At 37.4% G+C, this 20333-nt stretch overlaps 1 long non-coding RNA gene across 1 annotated transcript in view; it reads right to left on the bottom strand.

Moving 5' to 3' along the window:
- Positions 1-10336, bottom strand: part of LOC119617592 — a 41373-nt gene extending 31037 nt beyond the window's left edge. The window contains exon 1 of the long non-coding RNA XR_005233926.1: positions 9671-10336. This is a non-coding gene — a long non-coding RNA (uncharacterized LOC119617592). The remainder of the gene's footprint in view (positions 1-9670) is intronic.
- Between the last annotated feature and the right edge of the window lie 9997 nt (positions 10337-20333).

Below are 20333 nucleotides of genomic sequence, written 5' to 3' on the forward strand. Positions count from 1 at the left end.
CATGAGAAACTGGAGAAATACCAGGGCCTCAGAGAGGAACTGGAAAAGGCCTGGAAGGTAAAGACCACAGTGGTGCCTGTGGTCATCGGGGCCCTTGGGGCAGTCACCCCCAAACTGGAGCAGTGGCTACAACAGATCCCAGGAACAACGTCAGACATCTCAGTCCAGAAATGTGCAGTTCTAGGCACAGCCAAGATACTGCGCAGAACCCTCTGGTAGAGGACCCGAACTCAGAGGATGAAAACCACCCGCAGAGGGTGAGAAGGGATTTTGTTTTATATATATATATATATACCCGTTGATATATAGTTATCAACGGGTTCCAAGCCTCCATGCTCCGCCCCTCTCCTCTAGCTCCGCTCCTGACGCCCCGCCAGCGTGGCTTCGCCGTGTCTTTCAGTCAGCGGAGTTGAAAGTTCTCAGGATGGTGCGTATTCAAAGGTGTTCCGTGAGACGCAATGGTATAAAATCTTAAGAAATCTTGGGAAGAAAAAGCTAACTGTCATTTGATACCACACAGAGCCAAATAAATAAATTCATATAAAATCTATTATTCATTCAAAAAACACCAAAATATTCTCAGATGATCAAGTTTACATCCGCAATAATATGCATCCATCTCCATGTCCCTAGTTTCAATGCTGTTTCAGTAAAAAAAAAAAAAAATGGTAACTGTAATTTCTTACTACAGTGGGCCAAAAAAATATTCATAAAAAATCTGTAACTCTTCAAAAAATTACCAAAATATTCTCTAATGACCATACCCACATGTGGAATAATTTTCTTTTATGTCTGTCTATGTTTCTGGATCAAACACATTATTTATAAAAAAAAATAACTTCATTTTCATTATGTCCAGCTAATATGCAAAAAATCATTAAAAATTTAAACTTTATTAAAAAATTTCCCAAATATTCTGACATCACTGTGTGTATATGTGGACTAAGTTTGCACTTCGGGAAATCTCCACACTCAATGCCTTTTGTACAAGAAATTGTTCACCTTTGTGATAGCAGTGCTAGTCATACTGAAATATATTCAGAAATTTGTTAAAAATCAATGTCTCAAAACAACCTCAAAATAGTCACAGTTGACCATTATCCTGTCCTTTCTTTGCTCAAATTTTCCAATCCACCATAGTCTAGAGGTTTTTCCAACATAAAATAAAAACTGTCCATGTTGATTATATCATTTGTATGTTTTCATTTATTAACCACAAGGGGCGCTCAAATTTGAGCAATATTTCTTGTGCTTTGTAGTTAGGCTAGATCTGAGCAGAGAACCAAATTTCAAGTCGTTCGGCCAAACAGAGTCCGAGTTGTTACTGCTAGAGTGAGTTACGAACTTTGTAAATATGAAAGACACGCTTGAATATAGAGCTGCAAATTTTGATCAGCACTTTTAGGGTTCATACAAGGAACATATTCTGTATGTCTTAGCCCTCTAAATTCAACAAGTGATTTTTTTTGTGAATTTTTCTAAAATGTTAAAGGCTACATACATTTTTGCACATAAGCCACGCCCACTTTGACCAATTATTACCATATTGATAACATAGTTTTGGGGTTGTATCTTGAAGATACCCACCAAGTTTCATGTAAGTCCATTCTGCCATTTCGGCAGTATAAATTTTGCCAACTTATAGTGGCCCCTAGTGTTAGATCAGGCTGAAAATGGAGAAAATTCCTTTATTCGGAAGTTACGCTCAATACACCTTTTTTTTGTTTACGCATAATTCATAAACCGAAAATTATTTTGAAAATCCATTTACATCGTTTGGTTAGCCGGTCTTCCAGTCATACCATGTGAAATTTCACTTCAATTGGCTTTGAGCTTCGGGAGGAGTTAACGAAAGTAGGTTCCGCATATTTTGCAAGCTTTCTACTAATAAGCATAATTTTACTTTTTTTTTTTCTAAACTCATGTAAAAAACATAGAGATACCAGAATAGAGATACTGTGCGTACATGAAGTAGTTGTGAAAAAAATTGCAAAAACGCATTTCTTGTTGTAACAGCGCCACCCAGAGGTCAAATTTTGCAGCTTTTCCGTTAAACGTACAGAGCGCAATTCTATAATTGATCGGCCATTTCCGCGAAGTTAAATTTCGATTTGGCTGAGTTCAAAGCTCAAATGTGAGATAGCATATAAGCCACGCCCACTTCATTATAATATTCAAGATATCGTCTTAAGGTGCGGTCTTGATCATTTGTACTACGTTTGGTGTAAATCCGTCAAGCGGTTATTCAGATATAAACTTTTTGAAATTATAGCGCCCCCTATCTGTATACCTGCATAAAATTTAATACAAAGTGGCAACATCTCATCCACTATTGGGATCTAAATGCATTTAATCTTAAAGTATGGCCGAGATATTCCTAGTTAACAGTGGTGGGCCGTCAGGGCCAGCAAGGCCTTCTCTGCTGGCCTAACATAACCAAGAATCATCATAATTATGATAAAGGTTAATTTAATTTTTAATTTACTTTCCCAGATATCTAAAAGTATTCATATTCTCTTCGTGTCATATTATGCTCCTTCCAGTGATGTTGTTTTTAGGTTAGAGTTTTTATCCAATCAGATTTCAGCTATTTTATGTTGTCAGAGGCTGTATGAAATCTGCCCGGGCCTTCAGAATCAGCAATGAAGGCGTCTGTGCACTGTAAGTGACAGTTGCAATAGCCAATCAGATCACAAGTTGTGTCAGTAAGGCCCTCTAGCTGGCCTCATGCTGAACGTGACATTTACGCGTCCTGTGATTGGACATGGATACTTACAAGTTTGAGCCACAGCAGTGCTATGCAGATCAACAGAGTCACACCCGGGACTGTTAACGGTTAAAAACCTTTTTAACCCACAATGGCCGAAGGAGAGCAACATTTGGTTGCTGATATACTGGCAAGGCTGTTTTTAAGACGAACTTTCCAAGAGAAGCTAGATCTTGTTAGAGGAGGATGGCCGACCCCGAGCTAGCTAACCTGTTCCAGAATGGATTTTGTGTTGAAATAATTGTTTTGGGGGACACAGCCGTTTTGGTGAGTGCAAACATTTTATTTATTTTATTCCATTTTTTTTGTTGTTTTCACAGTAGCATACCAGATATGTTTGAATTGCGGGTTTGTTGATTTTTAAAATGTGCGGATAATTTCCACTCCTGTCCCATCCCACTCCCACAGAAAAAATTCTTGTCCTGTCCCAATCCCAGGCCAAAGTAAAAAAAAATTCCTGTCCTGTCCCACTCCTGGTAAAGTCACTCCCACTCCCATCCCGCTCCCATCAAGTACGACTCCCGCTCCTGTACTGCTCCTGTTTTTACGGTCTTCCTTTAGTTGTTAGGAAAATTGATTGATTTATTCTTCTCCCTATTCTTTTTAAATATTACTTTATTTGCCGTTTTATCTTAAAAATATGGCAACATGAACAGTTCATCTGTAGTAAAATAGGGAGGTATTTATTGCCTTCATCCAAACAAAAAAACGTCACTAAATGGCACAAATCATAAATATTGAATGGTTTATGGTTCCTATGGTTGCAAAGTTTCTGTTTGGAGCTCTTTTAAAGGTCAGTTACAGAAAGAAATACCTAAACAAAACAAAAATTAAGAAAACAGTATATGGGTCGCACCATGTCTACTTTAGTTAAATAAACACAAAGATGGCATATAATGTTAAATTTTGCCCATTTAATAAGCAATTGTCTTCTTTAAACAATAACAATTCATTTTATGACTTGAATTTCTCCAAAAAAAAAAAGCACCAAGAAAGAGAACTGTTCTCAACAAATGAAAGTGCATAGGGTACCTGAGTTTGGTAAAAAGAGAAATGTGCATGAAGCAAAAGTTAACTGAAAAAACAACTGCCATATCTGCTACTTTCTTTTTACATCTGTCAGGAGACGGAGAGATGGTGGCAAACCCAGAACGCAGACGCATAGTTTTTAAAGGAACAAAAACAAATTTATTAAAATAAAACTAACAAAACAAAAGGCTGACGAGGCAGCAAAAACTAACAATAACAAAATCCACAACTAGATGAAAGGCAGGGACATGGCATGGCAACGAGCAGACAAAGCGGAATGATCCAGTGACTAGTGAATGAGAAAGACCGGTACTTAAAGACAGAGGATAATGAGAAAAATGGACACAGGTGAGTGAGAAAAAATTACCAGCAGGTGGAGATGGGCGTGGCAGACCTAACAGGAAAAGTACTGGGGAGGTGGAGAGTGACAGGGCACGGACAGGAAAACTAAACTGAAACAAGACAATAATCAAACACAACAAACTGAAAATACCAAACCATGACAACATCATCACATTTGAATATTTCAACGCGCTATCACCGTCACACTCGACTGTCACGAAGTCTGATCAAATTTGCGACTTTTCTTTCAACTCTGTGAGCCTAATCGGCAAGTCATTACTTTTTACTTTGCATTGCAAAACATTTTTTTACCGCATCAGTATTGCAGACGTTAGCTTCCTCCATTGCTATTCTTTGAATTCAGGCAGAAAGCAGCCACCGGAAGCACTGTTGCATTTTGGGCGGTGTAGTTCTTTTGACCTGCGTTACAATGTAGGCTCTCTGAAATAAAACTACATAATGGCAGTGCATGTACTATGTTTTGCCGTTGTTTGGGGTGGGTTTTTTTTGTTGGTTCCCGCTCCCGTCTGCTCCCGTTAAATTTTTATCCTGTACCGTACCGATCACGTGATTAACAGTAAAGTTGACTCCCATCCCACGGGAATCCTGCGGGAATCCCGTGACCCGTGGGATTCCCGAGAAAATGTCTGCCTCTAGTACGCATCTCCACACACACCTTTTTGTCTTCTTCTTTTCTTTCTCTCTTTTTTTCTTAGTTTCTGTCTCTCCCTCTCTTTCTCTATCTCACTCTTACACACACACACACACACACAGACAGGAAGCTATAATACAAGCTTAGTTTAGAACTCGTACTTAAATAGTGATATGGATTCAGTACGGTTTATTACACGGAATTGGAAATAATACTAAAAAGCACAAAATCCTAGATCAACTAAAAAACTTAAAGCTGACATTGTCTTACTTCAGGAAACCCACATATCCAAATCTGGACCAAATCCACTAAGCACACCAGAATTTCTTCACTTTGACTAAGCTAACTATAATTCCAAACAAAGAGGGGTAGTTACTTTAATTAATAGAAGGGTACAGTTTACATGCAAGGATAGCATATTTGATCCAGAAGGGAGATGTGTAATTATTAACATAAACATAAACAACAAAGACTGGTGTATTGCTAATGTATATGGTCCAAATGTGGATGATTTCAACTTTTTTCAGTCTTTTTTCTGCTCTTTCAACTCACAGTGATGCAGCACTTGTGGTGGGAGGAGATTTGAACCTCACTCTGAACACAGAGTTAGACAGGCTTGGTAGATCATCTGCACTTTGTTACCTGCAGTCAGTTAATACATTAAAGCAGTATATGGAAGATTTTGGTCCGTGTGATGCCTAGCGCTCATGTCACTCATCAGATAAGGAGTTCACCTTCTTCTAGGGAGACAGTGGCTCAGGAGGTAGGGGCTTGTCATGTAACCGGAGGGTTGCCGGATTGAATCCCCGCTCTGTGCGTCTCAGCCGTTTTGTGCTTTGGCAAGATACTTCACCTATACCTACACTTCACTACCTACTGGTGGTGATCAGAGGGTTCGGTGGTGCCGGTGTCAGCCTGCCCCAGGGCAGCTGTGGCTTTAATGTAGCGGATAAATGGGTGAATGACTGATTGTAGTGTGGCACTTTGGGGTCCTTGGACTAGATAAAGTGCTATACAAGTGCAGGGCATTTACCATTCTCACCTGTCCACCACTCCTATACCTGTATAGTTCTTTTTAATCAGCAACTCGGTTATGAAGGAAGTATGTGACGCAAAAATTCATCCTATTTCTATAAGTGACCATGTAAGTAAGTAACTATGATGGTTATAAAAAAACATAAACACTACCTGTTAAACTTTAGAGGTTTAACACATCCTTACTTAAATATGAAGTTTTTACCAGGTTTTATTGAGAGACAGATTTTCTGGAAATAAATGACCAACCTAATATCTCCCTTGGTGTCCTCTGGGAAGCAGCAAAAGTTGTTATACATGGTAAAATAATTTCTTATTTATCATTTAAGGAAAAAAAAAATAACTGGATTAGAACTAGAACAGAAAATAAAGAAATTAGAAGCTACTTGTTGTAAAACGTGTTCAAATTGTAAGAATCAAGCTCCTTAGAACAATCTATTTCTCAGTGTAAAAATGTACACACATGGAGAGTACAACTACAGTACTGTGTCCACAGAGCTAACAGCTGCCTGAGCAGCCCGACTCCTGGGCGGAGTTAATAGATATCTTCAAGGCTTGGTCAATGCCTCCAGGAATTGATCGTAATAGCAATGAACTAAGGGGGCATTCCTATCCTCATGCATGACCAGCCCTCAGCCAATAATCCTTATCACTCTGACATGTAGGATCAATGGTGCTTTACCTGCTGGTTGAGGTAGGCATTAGGGATGAGCAAGTACACCACTATCTGTATCTGTATCCATATTTGTACTCGGAGTGAATGGGGCCTAACCCGGAAGTGGGCGTAACATAACCGGGAAGTTGGTGTTGTTTAACTGGTGGGGCTTAAAGCTGTACTTATTTTAAGTCTGAAATTGATATGGATTGATCAGAAGTTGCTATTTGTATTGTTTATTTGAAAACTATTTACAGAACAGCCTCAAAATTGAGATTCAAATCAGTGTTTTTGATCACAAATGTAAGAAAACTATTTACAGAAGAAACTAAGAAAAAGGAGACGGTCAAAAAAAACCCTAATAAAACGACCAGAGTGGAGGCAGTGAATGACGCAACACGACCCGTTTTCAGCTCTGTCTTGTCAAATGTACCGCATATGTTGCACAGCTTTCGCTGCAGAGATGTGTGTGTAGGGAGGGCACTCTGTGTGACTGGTTAATCACAAATTGTGACAACAGTCAGTTACCCAATGAGGATTTTCCTTCAGGACGAGTACATATATATATATATATATATATATATATATATATATATATATTTCGATATCTGAGCACAGATATTGACAAGTTTTACTCGTATCATGCTCGTATTCGTCAAAAATGCATCATCCGTACCGGATACTTGTTTCATACGAGTATCCGGCTCAACCCTAGTGATGTAAAAAAAAAACCTAAATGCAGAGCAAAAATCATATGATGATGTCACACTTTTTGTGCAATTCAGATGAAACACTTCATTGAAACCCATCTTTCCTGCATTCTGAATACATTATTAAATATACTCTTGTATCAGAACATTTCGTGTAGAATGTTTGGTTTTTTGCAGTTGAAGCTACATAAAACTTTACTGAAATAGATTTCAGTGCTTCAGAGATGAACCAAGTCACAGGGGCTTAGCACTGCCAGTCTGGCACAAATCTACTGGCTGATTTCATATATATGGCATTTGCATGTCCTCCCACTTAACCATTAGCCTTGTGATTAACTGGCTACCCATCCTAGCATTACAGTATCATCAAGAGTCATGATCTGATTGGACTCTGTCACGTGCTGTTTATAACCAACTCTGTAGTACCAGCAGTGTAGCGAGGTGGACTGTGTGCGTGGACATGGCAGAACATTCAGTTTTCATCAGTCCAGCATCTAATAGCAGAGTAACACTTTGTGTGGTTTCTTCCCTCTCACCTTTCACTGTTTTTGTTTTGTTTTGTTTTATTTAAGGATCCCCATTAGTCCCTACCACAGACTACCATACCTATGACTATAGACTATTATTTTTGTAATCCATACCACAAACATCGCAACAAAAATAATATATATAAAAACAAACAGAAATACAAAGTAACAACTACAACAATTTCAAGAAAATTTGGAAAAGAGACATTGACAATCTACACTACGCATATAAAACCAACACATCCAGTCAATCAAATGTTATTTCATTATCCATTATAATTGTTTTAATATTTGTTATAAATCTTACATGATCACTAATCAACATAATTCTAAAAGGCAACATGTAATTCTGAAAGGCAACATGTTCAGTATGATATGGCTCTATACATCGTTGGTTTTTGAGAGTGTTAGTTCTAGGCAGAGATAGTATAAAAGTAACAACAGAGCCTCGTCCCATATTAAAAGCATGTCTACTATAAGTGGGTAACAACTGGGAGAATAGACCAACTGGTTTATGTAAAGTCCAGATTTTGTGTAAGGAGAAAAGAAGACTGCATGCCTATGACTGACTTTCATCCATGACATGCATTGATGCATGAAATTAACGTTAGTTCTAAAATGCTTTATTTTGAACTATCTGCAGTTTATCCAGATTTTTCTTTTTTGAAGCACTCTACCAAACAATTGAACAGTATTCAAGCTGACAAAGGACTAAAGACTGTATTACTAATTTTCTTATTTCCAGGGACATAAACTGAGCATTACACCAGATGTGGGCTGTGGACACTTGTAAAAAAAAAGAAGAGTGACAGAAAGATTATTGGCTATAATTACTATGCCAAAAACAAAGTAATTCAAAGACATTGAATGAAATAAGAAAATAAAAGGCTTTTCTGTGAAAATGTAGTGAAAATGCTGAGTGCTGAATAACTGCTGAAATTTACTAAAGAAGCAGAAATTGTATTGTTAAAAAGGTAAAATAAGCAGAACATGGGCTAAAATCAGCAAAACAGTAGCTAAAAACTAGAGGTAACACGACAAAATAAAATACGCAAAATTCTAGCTAAAAGTTGCAAAAAAAAGATGCTAAAGGTACAACCAGCAAAACAGTAGGTAAAATTATTAAAACCTTAAAAAGAGCAGGATGGTAGCTAAAAGTTAAAAGAAGCAGAAAGATAGTTTAAAGTAGCAAAACCAGCTAAAAGTAGAAGAACAGTAGCTAAATTAAAAGCAGCAGAATGGTAGCTAAAAGCTATAGTAGCACAAAAAGACAAAAACTGCAAGTATCTTAAAGCAGAATTCAAAGAGAACAATGTTTTAAAAGCATGGAAAAGATCTCAATGTATTTTGAGCAATTTTGTTTTAAATAAAGTCAAATATATCAATAGGTAGAGGTATGATATAGTTTTTTGTCTGATGTTGTTCTTTAGAAATCGGATAAACAACAAATTTTTCATTTAACAAAATGTTTTTCAAATATAAACACATTTAATAACATTAGAAGGAAGAATAATAAAATAATAATAAAAAAAATTAAAAAATATATATATATATATATATATATATATAAATATATATATATATATATATATATATATATATATATATAAATATATAAGAGCATTTGTGCCTAACCAAAAGTAAATTGTGGGATATTGATTGTAGCAGCTACTGCATCTTCATTTTCCTACTTGCTAATTGGTTAGGTATGCACAGGCATGAGCAATTGCCAGTTTTTTAAATGTGACCAATATTGGCCATATAAAATTTGTATTGAAACATTGAAACATTGTACATGCGTACCAAAATTCATACCAAACTATTCCTGATCGAGCTGAACATTTCAATATATGAATGATAAAATAGGTCAAAGAATTCAGAAGTAGTTTGATTTAAAAAAAACATACAGAAGAAATTATCAACTGGAAAACAATAGTATAAATGTAGACTCACCATTAACACTATTATGACTTTCAAAGTTAGAATGGCTTTGTAGGAGCTGGCTACCTCAGTCCATTAGAGGTCTTCAGTTGACATTATGTCTTCAATTTACTAAGTGAGACTCTGTCAGTTCATTAGTGAAAGGAAAGGAGATGCTTTTCTTGCCTGAAACATTTTTCTCTGACTTGTGTTTGCAATCATCAGTGCTTGCAGCTCTCTTTGTGTGATGAAGACTTAATTAGCTATTTGTGGAATTGTGTGCTGTGGATCACATAGTAAATTTCAGCATCAAGGCTGGGGCAATGAGCAAGTGAAGAGCAAACCTCTGTTCTCATAATTGCACATCTGTTTTCCATTGCTTGCTCCTGTAATTGCTTCCCTCTCAGTCCTCCCTGTGGAGGCCGACTGCAGGTAAAGCAGGACCAGTAAACCTATGCACTCTATGATAACCAGAGATGTGCAAGGACTAGGATGGATATTTTGATAGATTCTCCTGGGCACTTACACAGATAAACAGTCACAGAGTGAGCGTACATATCAGGAACACCGTCAAGTATTATACCAGAGCACCACCCAGTGGTCAGTGAGGAGAACTACATCTTACAGAATTTATCTGTGTTGAACACTCAACATGCTGTATGTCAAAGCACAACTTTTTACAGTAACATTTTTGCTTGTGTCTGTAGTGTGAGTTCATGTGTCTGTCTGTTAGCAAACTATCTCATGAACCTGTAGGGAATTTTTTATTGAAACTTGCAGAAAATAATCATTGGACAGATATCTACAAATGATTAACTTTTGGAGCTAACCCAATTTATGATGACTGCCATAACCAACAGAAAACAAAGTAAAACAAAAACACAAAAATGGTTGTACCAGAAAGGTTTTATAGATAATTTTTGTGTGGCAGTAGCTGGAACTAATTCCTAACACATTTTCTGAGCCCCTAAAAAAATGTGCAAGAGGTTTGTTTAATATTTTGCCATTACCTGTTTGGAGTCAACTTTGCTTGTCTGTTAGCAAAATATTTCATAAACCACTGGATGGGTTATAATAAAAATTTCAGGAAATAATCAATGGATTTATCTCTACAAATGATTAATTTTCAGCACCAACCCAAGTCAAGATGGCCACCACATCCAACTGACCTTAAAAAACAACAACAAATGACTGAAATTCAGTTAACTTTACAGAAATTGAGCTAAAACTTAATGGGTTTATAGCTGAGAGTCATTCACAGTACTTGATCCAAGTGCTGCTCATTGGGTAAAATGTTTGCTTTAAACCAGGACCTGTTGGGGTCAACTTTGCAAATTTGAACTCCTGGACAGGTTTTAATTAATCTTTTAGCAAGCAAACACTGGATCTGTATCTTCAATTGATTACCATTATGAAGTTAATCTAATTCAAGATGGCTGCCACAGGTAAGATACAGCCATTTGTCTCAGCACAAAGATGACTATAGCTCTGCAAATTTAACAAATATTAGGGTAAAATGTGGTGAGTTAGTGTCTGAGAATCAGTCACAACACATACTCTGCAGCAACCACAGATATACTCAGGGTTCTTCTTTGTACTCATGGTACCAGTGTTGGTTAGTCCAATCCAGTAGTTTGTTCCACAAGAGGAGTTCTTTCTGTGGGGCATCAGTCGAGCCAGGACGAGCTGTCAGACAAGTGATAATTTGACTGAAACCTCTCAACCCCAATTCTCTCTGCTGCACTTCCTTTTAAAACCTGACAGTGGGCATTCCAACTGGACAAAAACTGGGCTTGGCTGCCGCCATGTCAGATGATGAATGCTCCACAAGAAATTGGGCGTGGCCGTGAGTATTGTTTATACAAAATATTTAGTGAAGAGCAATCAGGCTGTCACACTACTTCATCATTTCTCATTGTGCGTGTAATACTGACTTATGATGTTGCTTCCTTCGGACCTCAAAAAATAACTTTCTGTAAAATATAAGCAGAGCAATATGTTAGTGTAGATTCTCAGTCTTGCAGGACATGACAGAATTTAAGCTTTTAAACAAAACAACTAATTCTTTGCTTGTAAGGTGAAGACATTACACTACTCATCTGAGGAATTTTGAGAATTGAGAAAAAAATTTAAGAATGAAGAGCAAAATATTTTCAACTAACAAGAAAAGCAATGCAGTCATGTTGTTTAAAAACCTTTTAATAATAACAACACCCAATAACCTGCAAGAGAACAGACCACTAACATTTGTAACTAATGAACCTTTACCACCATTTTGGAAGACATGATAAAATTGACAATGAAGATTCTTGAAAAATTATAGGCCTAGCATTCCTTGAAGAAATGCACTTCACTTCCCACTCCTTTTTATGCCAGAATTTTAAACTAAAAACATTTATTGCTAAAAAGGGAAAGAGATATACTCAGTTTGGTTAACCCTCATAAATTACATTATGCGTGATCTTCTGTGATCTTGTGAGATGTAATAGCAGTACATCATGGGGATGATTATTTGCTGCTAGAACACAAACTTTAATTCAATTCAATATCTCTAAAACTGACTGAGTTATAGCTAGTTTTGTGTTGGCAAAAATGAATTAGTTTTGGTGGCCATATTGAAATGGGTTGACAGTTTGACTTCAAATGATAATAAGTTGTAGATTTACATCCAGTGATTACTTTCCAAGATTTTTAATAAAATCCATCCACTGGTTCATGAGATACAAAATTTTACTTACAAACAGTGTTCACTCTAACAATTCATGCCAAAGTTTTAAACAAAGATTGTTGCCATCTCAACTACAACTACACCAAAATTTACAACACATTGCTAACAGACAGAAAGAGATGACACCAAGACTTATTGCTAATTTTTAAAATAAAATTATAGCAAAATGTGTAGTACTCAAAGTATGTGTTGGGCATGGTGTTGGAGATGATGATGAAGCTTGAGAAATGCCAAGGGCTGAAAGAGAAAATAGAGAAGTTGTGGAGAGTCAAGGCCTCAGTGGTACCAGTGGTCATCGGAGCACTTGGTGCTCTGACACCCAAACTGGAAGAGTGGCTCCAACAGATCACAGGAACAACTTCAGAGATCTCTGTCCAGAAGAGCATAGTCTTAGGAACAGCTAAGATACTGCACAGAACCCTCAAGCTCCCAGGCTTCTGAAAGAAGACCCGAGATTGAAGTGGAACCATCCATATGGAACAAACAGGGCAAGATGGGAGTTTCTTTGTTTGTTTGTATTTTAGTCCATTTTCTTTTAGTGTTCCTTATTATACCTGATGAACTTTCTCATGACTCTTCTCTTGAAATTCTTAATGCCAATATGATTCTTTTTAAACACTTTGTTGTTTTTTTTTGTTTTTTTTTTGTTGACAGGTATTTGTAGATAACTGCTTTCTTAATTTAGTCATGTTCCTGTTCCATCAACCCCCATGTGGTCTAGGCGAATCTGGTCCTGCTGGAGGTTTATTCTGTTAAAAATGAGCCATTCCTTCCTACTGTTGCCCACCACATTGTGCTTGGTTGAGCTGAGATAAATTACTCAGGATGGGAGATTTAATCAAAGTGAAGTATCAGTGCAATCTGTTAGTTTCTTTAGAAAACTTTACTAATAGGTATTTTGGAATTTAATGAATCTGATTGTTTTAAATGTGGCAGTATGCCCTGGAGGCTGTGAATGTACCACACAAGTGCCTGTTTCTTACTGGCTATGGAGCTAGCTGACATCATATAAAGGGCCCTCTGTTACCCATCTGACATCACATTGGTTGCCTTCTGGTTCAGACTTACGCTTCTGGTGGTGCTGTATGTTATCCGTGTGCTCATGAATGCTGCGCTGAAGGACGTTCGATCTTTTTCACGGCCGCCAGTAGAAATTTGCCTGATCTACCCTGTCATAGGAGCTACATTTTTATGGTCAGCGACACTACTGTTTGCCCTTCATGGGCTTCTTGCCTGTTGCCCCGCTTTGGGTTTATTCTGTGATGCCCAGCTTCAACTGACGTTCACACTGGTGCTGCTCTGTATTTGTTCTGTCTTCTGTTGTGGCCCTGGTGGTTCATCTCGGCTTCAGGACTGAGCATTATTGAATGCACTAAGCCTACTGCTGCTGGGCAACCTGTTGTAGTTTGGACTGAAATGCTTTCATTTTATTTCTTTGATTTGGTTTATTCTGTGCTTATGTAAATTGAATGTTCTGTTCTAAGTTTTCTAATTTATTTTGTATTTGTGACAAGGCCGTAGCCAGCTCTATTTCCTTATTTTATGCTCTGTTGTTCCTTGGTTATTGCTTGCTGTGCTTTTGTTTTAGGCCATTACCCTGTTCTGCCCTGCATTCCCAGAATTGAGTCGTTGAACTGTCTAGTGTGTGTGTGAGTGATTGTGGTTTTAACTTAAAATTTGTATTTTTTAATTGCATACAGAAATGTCAGATACAGCAAATAAAATCATTGTTAAACTGAAGGAAATCATCTCTGGCCTTATCTGTAATGAGTCTGTGTGCCTTAAAGATAGCTTTAAAGTGGGGTTGTTGCAATAAATTCCAATTGCACATCTTCTGCGACACCTGTGCTGCCACATAAATTACACTGTAACTGGATTGCATTGAATGTATGAGAATAGATTTGAATCTGAGTCTGGCTTTTTTGAATTGAGTTGTGACTGGATAATGTTTTTTTGTGTCTGCCTGTTAGCAATATATCCCCTAAAAAACACAAAAAAGATGGCTTTACCTCAGTTAAGTTTACTGAGACTGAGACTGATTCACAGCACATATTAGAATATGCTAGTGCTAACAGATTGTGCAAGATCTTTTTTTTTTTTTTAATTGTACTGAATTTGTTTTAAAAGATCTCATAAACCACTGGACAGATTTTCATAAAAATTTCAGAAAAATAATAATGGAATGTACCTCTACAACTGATCAATTGATGCCACAGACAACTGACCTTAGAAAACACAAAAACTACTATAATGCAGTTATATTTCAGAATATGCTAAAATTTGTTGAGACTGGAGTTGAGAGTCATCTACAATCTATACTCCATTTGTTACTCAAGGCACAATATATTTGCACTTTATCATTAACTGTTGTAGTCAGTCCTGCTTGTCTGTTTGCAAAAAAATTATAAACCACTGGGCAGATTTAATGAAACTTTCAGAAAGTAATCAGTGGATGTACATTTATAGCTCTATTAACTGTTTTAGTCAATACAGTCTTTCCTTCTCAAAGGTAAATTTAAAATCAGTGCATGGTCCTTTCATTCATTATGGTCCTGTTCTCTGAAACTTTCTGCCACAAAACCTATCAAAAACATGTAAAGAAATTCAAACTGAAAGCTTGAGGAAAAACAATGTTTTCAGTATGATTTTGACACAATTTTAGCTGAGTCTACTGTCTGGTTTTATGATTGCCATTTTTATGTCTTTATTGTGTTCTTATGGTCTTAGATGTTTTTACAGTTATGTTTTATTTATGTATAAAATCTGCATTTGGTATTTATATTTCTAAGCACATTGTTTTGCCATATGACATGTGGTATATGTAAAAACCTGATAACTGGATGTGCAAAGCAAAGGGATTGCAACAAGGTGTCAGTGTGGTAAAATTCAGCTAAAAGAAATGTTAGGTTGCAAATACAGTCCTGTGAAAAACAAAGTCCACTTTGTTTCAATTCTGGTCTTTACCAGGTTCTAAACTTATTCAAATCAAACCTGAAAAACAAAATCGCAGAACAGATTCCACCAATGTCATTATTTATTAAACAAAAACAATGCCAAAATTAAAAGCTTGTGTGTGTAAAGCTAAGTCCAGCCTCTGCTTCAGCAGCAGAATCACCTTTAGCAGTATTAACTCCTATAGTTGTTTTTAGTAGGACTTTAATCAGAGGAATTTTGACCCAGATTCCTTTCCAACATAGCTTCAGTTCAATGAGGTTTGCAACAATGAGGTTTTAAAGAGGTTTTCAAGGGGTCACTGAACTTGGTTTCTTTACAGTTATTCCAAGGTCCCACCACAGGATTTCAGTCAGGATGAGATCTGGATTATAACTGGGCCATTGAAACCTTGATTTTTTTCTTTTTTACCCATTCTGTTGTAGATTTGCTGCTTGTGCAAGGTTGTGGTCTTTGGACCTGAGCATCTTAGGAACAAACTCTGCATCATTTCACTCCCTCTGGATGGCATTCATTTGGCCTCTAGTTCTAATGTAAATAACTTTGGTGTTATTTTTGATCAGGATGACTTTTAACCCCCACATTAAAAAATATTACCAGGACTACTTTTCTCCACCTATGTAATATCACTAATAATAGAACCATCTTGTCTCAAAATGATGCAGAAAAACTTGTCCATGCATTTATCATGTCTAGGCTGGACTATTGTATTTTTTATTATTTGGGTGTCCAAAAAACTTTTTAAAAAGTCTTCAGTTGATCCAAAATGCTGCTGTCAGAGTTCTGATGAGATTTAGGAGAAGAGATTATATGTATCCAGTTTTAGTTTTTCTCCATTGGCTCCCTGTCAAGTTCAGAATAGAATTTGAAATCTTACTTTTAACATATAAAGCTCTCACCACCAAGCTCCATCTTATACTAAAGATCTTTTTGTTCCATATTTTTCTAACAGAGCACTCTCAAACTGCAGGTTTACTTGTGGTTCCTCGAGTTTCTAAAAGTATAACGAGAGGCAGAGCTTTAAGTGATCAGGCTTCTCTCTTGTGGAACGACTTTCAGTTTCTGTCTGTGAAGCTGACACCCTTTCTACTTTTAAGACTATGCTTAAGACTTTCTTTTTTGATAAATTCTGTAGTTAGTGTTGGCTTGGGTTTCCTGTGCTATCTCTTAGTTGTCCTGCTACAGGCTTAGACTGCTAGATGACAAATTGATCCCATTTCCTTTGCTGCTGTCTTTACTTGCTCTACTGTAATTAATTCTATCATTAACATGATTTTCTTTGTCTTTCTTCCAATAGAAACTACACCTGGACCAGTCATTCTGTGTTTGTCTGTATCTCTTTCCTGCCCTCTCAAACCGCAGCCGGTCAAAGTAGATGGCCAAAAATATCCTGAGCCTGGTTCTGCTGAAGGTTTCTTTCTGTTAAAAGGGAGTTTTTCCTTTCCACTGTTGCCAATGTGCTGCTCAGGATGGGAGACCGCGACGAAGTGATGCAATGCAATCTGCTGGCTTCCTTATATAGAAAACTTTTACTAATTGGCTTTTTATAATGTATGTGGATGTCTTTGTACAGTGCCCTAAGACAACTTCTTTTGTGACTTGGCGCTATATAAATAAACTGAATTGAAAACACCACTTATATTCCAGATATCTGAAATTGACTTATGACTAGACATATTAGTTAATTAAGCTATCCAGCGGCTTCTGGTGGTGATGTTTGTAGGGTGGGCTAACAGATACATAATAAAACTATGCAGTTTGGATTTCAACAACAGAAGCGTTGAATTTTAAATAAAGAAAACCTGCTATAAATTGACATTAACTTCCTTTTTCAGCACAAAGACAACCTTAAAACAAACCACCACCAAAGCTTACACAGAGCCTCTGTCAGTTGTCCAATACTTAATTACCCTGCATTAAAAGTTTCAACTTTAGGTATTTCAGATGATTTTTTTCCCAGTCAAACAGCTTTGCATCGCACTGCACCACACTCCTTGACACAATTACTAATCACACTGATAAAATAAAATCAAACAAAACATGCAATATTGGAAAGTGCATTTTTTTTTTAATGAAGCCTACCTTTGTTAAAGAGAAGCTCACTCTGACTACTTTTCTGGGATGCAGAAAGGTTAATAACTACCTCGTTAAAGATTTGTCAGCTACACTTGCTATTAGCCAGTCCTTCCACTAAACCCAGGTCACAGAAAAACTTTGATTTTGACGCTTTTACTTTTTAGAATATCCTTTGCGCTATCTGCCCCCAGCCTCTTCACTTCTGTTTTTCCCCCAAAAAGACATTAAGGAAAATGGGTGAGAAATTAAATAATCCACCTCATTTATATTTATCTTGCTCACCATCATACTTACTCAGTCTACGCCAAACTACACCCACATACATTCCGTCCACCGTCATTGGCTAAAGCCTGAGGCCTTGAGCTGAACTAAATTAGCCCAAATGAGCTGCAAATTGAGGGAGCGAGACAAGATGTCTGTTAATTATTCTGTACCACAAAAAAACATTAAATGAACAGGGCTGTAAGAAGTTAGAACTGCTGAGTTCTTCCAATGTCGTTGACATTTTTTTTTCAGAACAGCCAGCGCTGTGAACCACCCAGAATTTCCAAAGGCAACAGTTTGGACAGCTCAGTGGCAGGACTAGGGGGCCTAACATTTCTTTAATTCAGATATCTTAAAATTCTTGTCGTTTTGACTAGTCATAATTCAGGTCAAGATATCTTGAATTGTAATTACAGATATGTGACCCTCCAAATGATGAATTTGGAGGGGTCCAAGTGATGTCATTTGAGGTATCTTGAAAGGCATTTTGACCCATTAAAACTTGATTTAAAGATATTTTGAATTGTTCTTCTTACTAGTGAGAATGTAAATGCAGAAATCTTAAATTGCCATTATGGATAGTCAAAATGTATTTGTTACTAGTCAAAACTAATTTTTAGATATCCAGAATTTAAATACAGATAGTCAAACGAAGCTGATTTTATGTTAAAACGTCCTGCAATATACCATACCATACAGCCTGATTAACATGACCAAATATGCAAATTAGGCGATGACAACATCTAACAACTTCTAGCAGCTCACAATCTCACTCCAAGATCAGATCAAAACTTGAGAACCTTGTGCAATGTTTCACCACTGATTGTGTATGATCGCCAGGCCCTTTTAAATATTTGTGATACAGCAGAATTGCTTCTAATCTATGACTTAAAGAGACAATCAGAGACGTTGCTACCATCACACCTAGCCTATATTACCTCCTTATCTATGGCATCCTCCTGTCATATTGCTGTGCAATGGTCGCCTCCACAGAAGACCTGGTAAGAGAGGCCTTGTCTCATCCACCGAATAGGGCTCCCACTGTTTGTCGCTCAGGATTCCCGAGCAATACAGCCACAATGACATCCATCATCCCTCAGAGACCTGCTAGGGTTGGCTTAAACCAACCAACTTGGACACTGACTGCCTGGTCCCTTGGCACAGGTACGCCAGAATCCGCAGAGAAAATCTTGGCCTGCTGAGTTGTGTTCCCCAGCACAGTGGTCAATGCTCCATCTGCTTGGCTCTCTTCAATTCTAGAGCTTTCTCAAATAAAACCTTTATCCTGAACGACTATTTTTGCTTCAACTTCCTGGATTTTCTTCTACTGACAGAAACATGGCTGAAACCAGATGGCAACAGTCCCTTCACAGAGCTCCTCCCTCCTAGTAGTTCTTTGTTTAGCTCCCTACGTCTGGCTGGTCAGGGTGGAGGTGTTGCCACCACCTACAGGGAAAAGTTCATGTTGACTTCTGTCCATGATAACATATTCATCTTTTGAGCAACAGTTGTTTGTGATTGAGCTCTCACACACCCTGTACTTTGCACTATTGTCTATCGCCCACCTAAATATAATAAGGATTTTGTCCAACAATTTTTTGAATTATTTGCAGATTTTATTCTTAAATATGATCACCTTTTAATCTGTGGTGATTTTAATATTCATGTCTATTGTTCCACTGACTCACTGGCCTCTGAATTTTCAAGGCTTCTGGCATCGTTTAACCTAACTCAATCTGTTACTGGACCAACACACTGCCTTAGCCACACTTTAGATCTTGTTATTTCCCATGGAATTCTCCATCACCCTCTGTGAAATATTGGAATCTGACATCTCAGACCACTCTTCTATAATTATTAAATATGTAGCTCCTAATCCAGCTGGTAAGTTGCTGATGGAAGGTTGTTTCCGTTGCAACCTCATTTCTTCTTGGCTTTTATGGACTTGCTGCTCTTTACATCAGTTGGACAGGAACCCCTGCCCTGCCCCGAGGCTTTTCACTCATCCTTTTTCTTAAGTTGCAGTGAGATCCTGGACTCTGTTGCCCCAATTCAGTTAAAATCTACTAAACCTGAGGCTGAGCCCTGGATAAACATTACCACACGTGCTCAGGCAAAAATGCAGAAAATGGAAGGACAAACTACACTGGAAATTTTAAGAAACAGTCTTGCTCTATTCCCGAAATGTTTTTTTTTTTGTTTGTTTGTTTGTTTGTTTTTGTTTTTGCTGTAAGTGAGCTCCAGAAGAGCTAGAAGCAGGGACTTAGCAGCTGGTCCTACATAGCCAAACTATAGGGACCACAGGCCATGTATTATTAGTTGGTTTTTTTTTTCTTGATTGAATTAAGGCAATAAATGCCACAGATGAACTGTTTCTGTTGCCATATATTGTTAAATAAAACTACAGAACACAAAGTAATCTAAGAAAGAAAAGGGAGAAGATCAAATCAAATTCAATGTATTGCCTAAACACTAAATAAAGAACCAAAAATGGAAGCGGTACAGGAGAGGGAGCCATTCTGAATGGTAGTGGGATTGTAGTGGGAGTCATTTTACCAGGAGTTGGATGGGACAAGAATTTTCTTTCATTCTGGTCCAGGAATGGGATGGGACAAGATTTTTTTTCTGTGGGAGTGGAACTTAGAGAGGTAGATATGTTTCAAAATGTGATGTGAG

The sequence above is a fragment of the Kryptolebias marmoratus genome, linkage group LG1 (assembly GCF_001649575.2).
Source record: "Kryptolebias marmoratus isolate JLee-2015 linkage group LG1, ASM164957v2, whole genome shotgun sequence".
Classification (NCBI taxonomy): domain Eukaryota; kingdom Metazoa; phylum Chordata; class Actinopteri; order Cyprinodontiformes; family Rivulidae; genus Kryptolebias; species Kryptolebias marmoratus.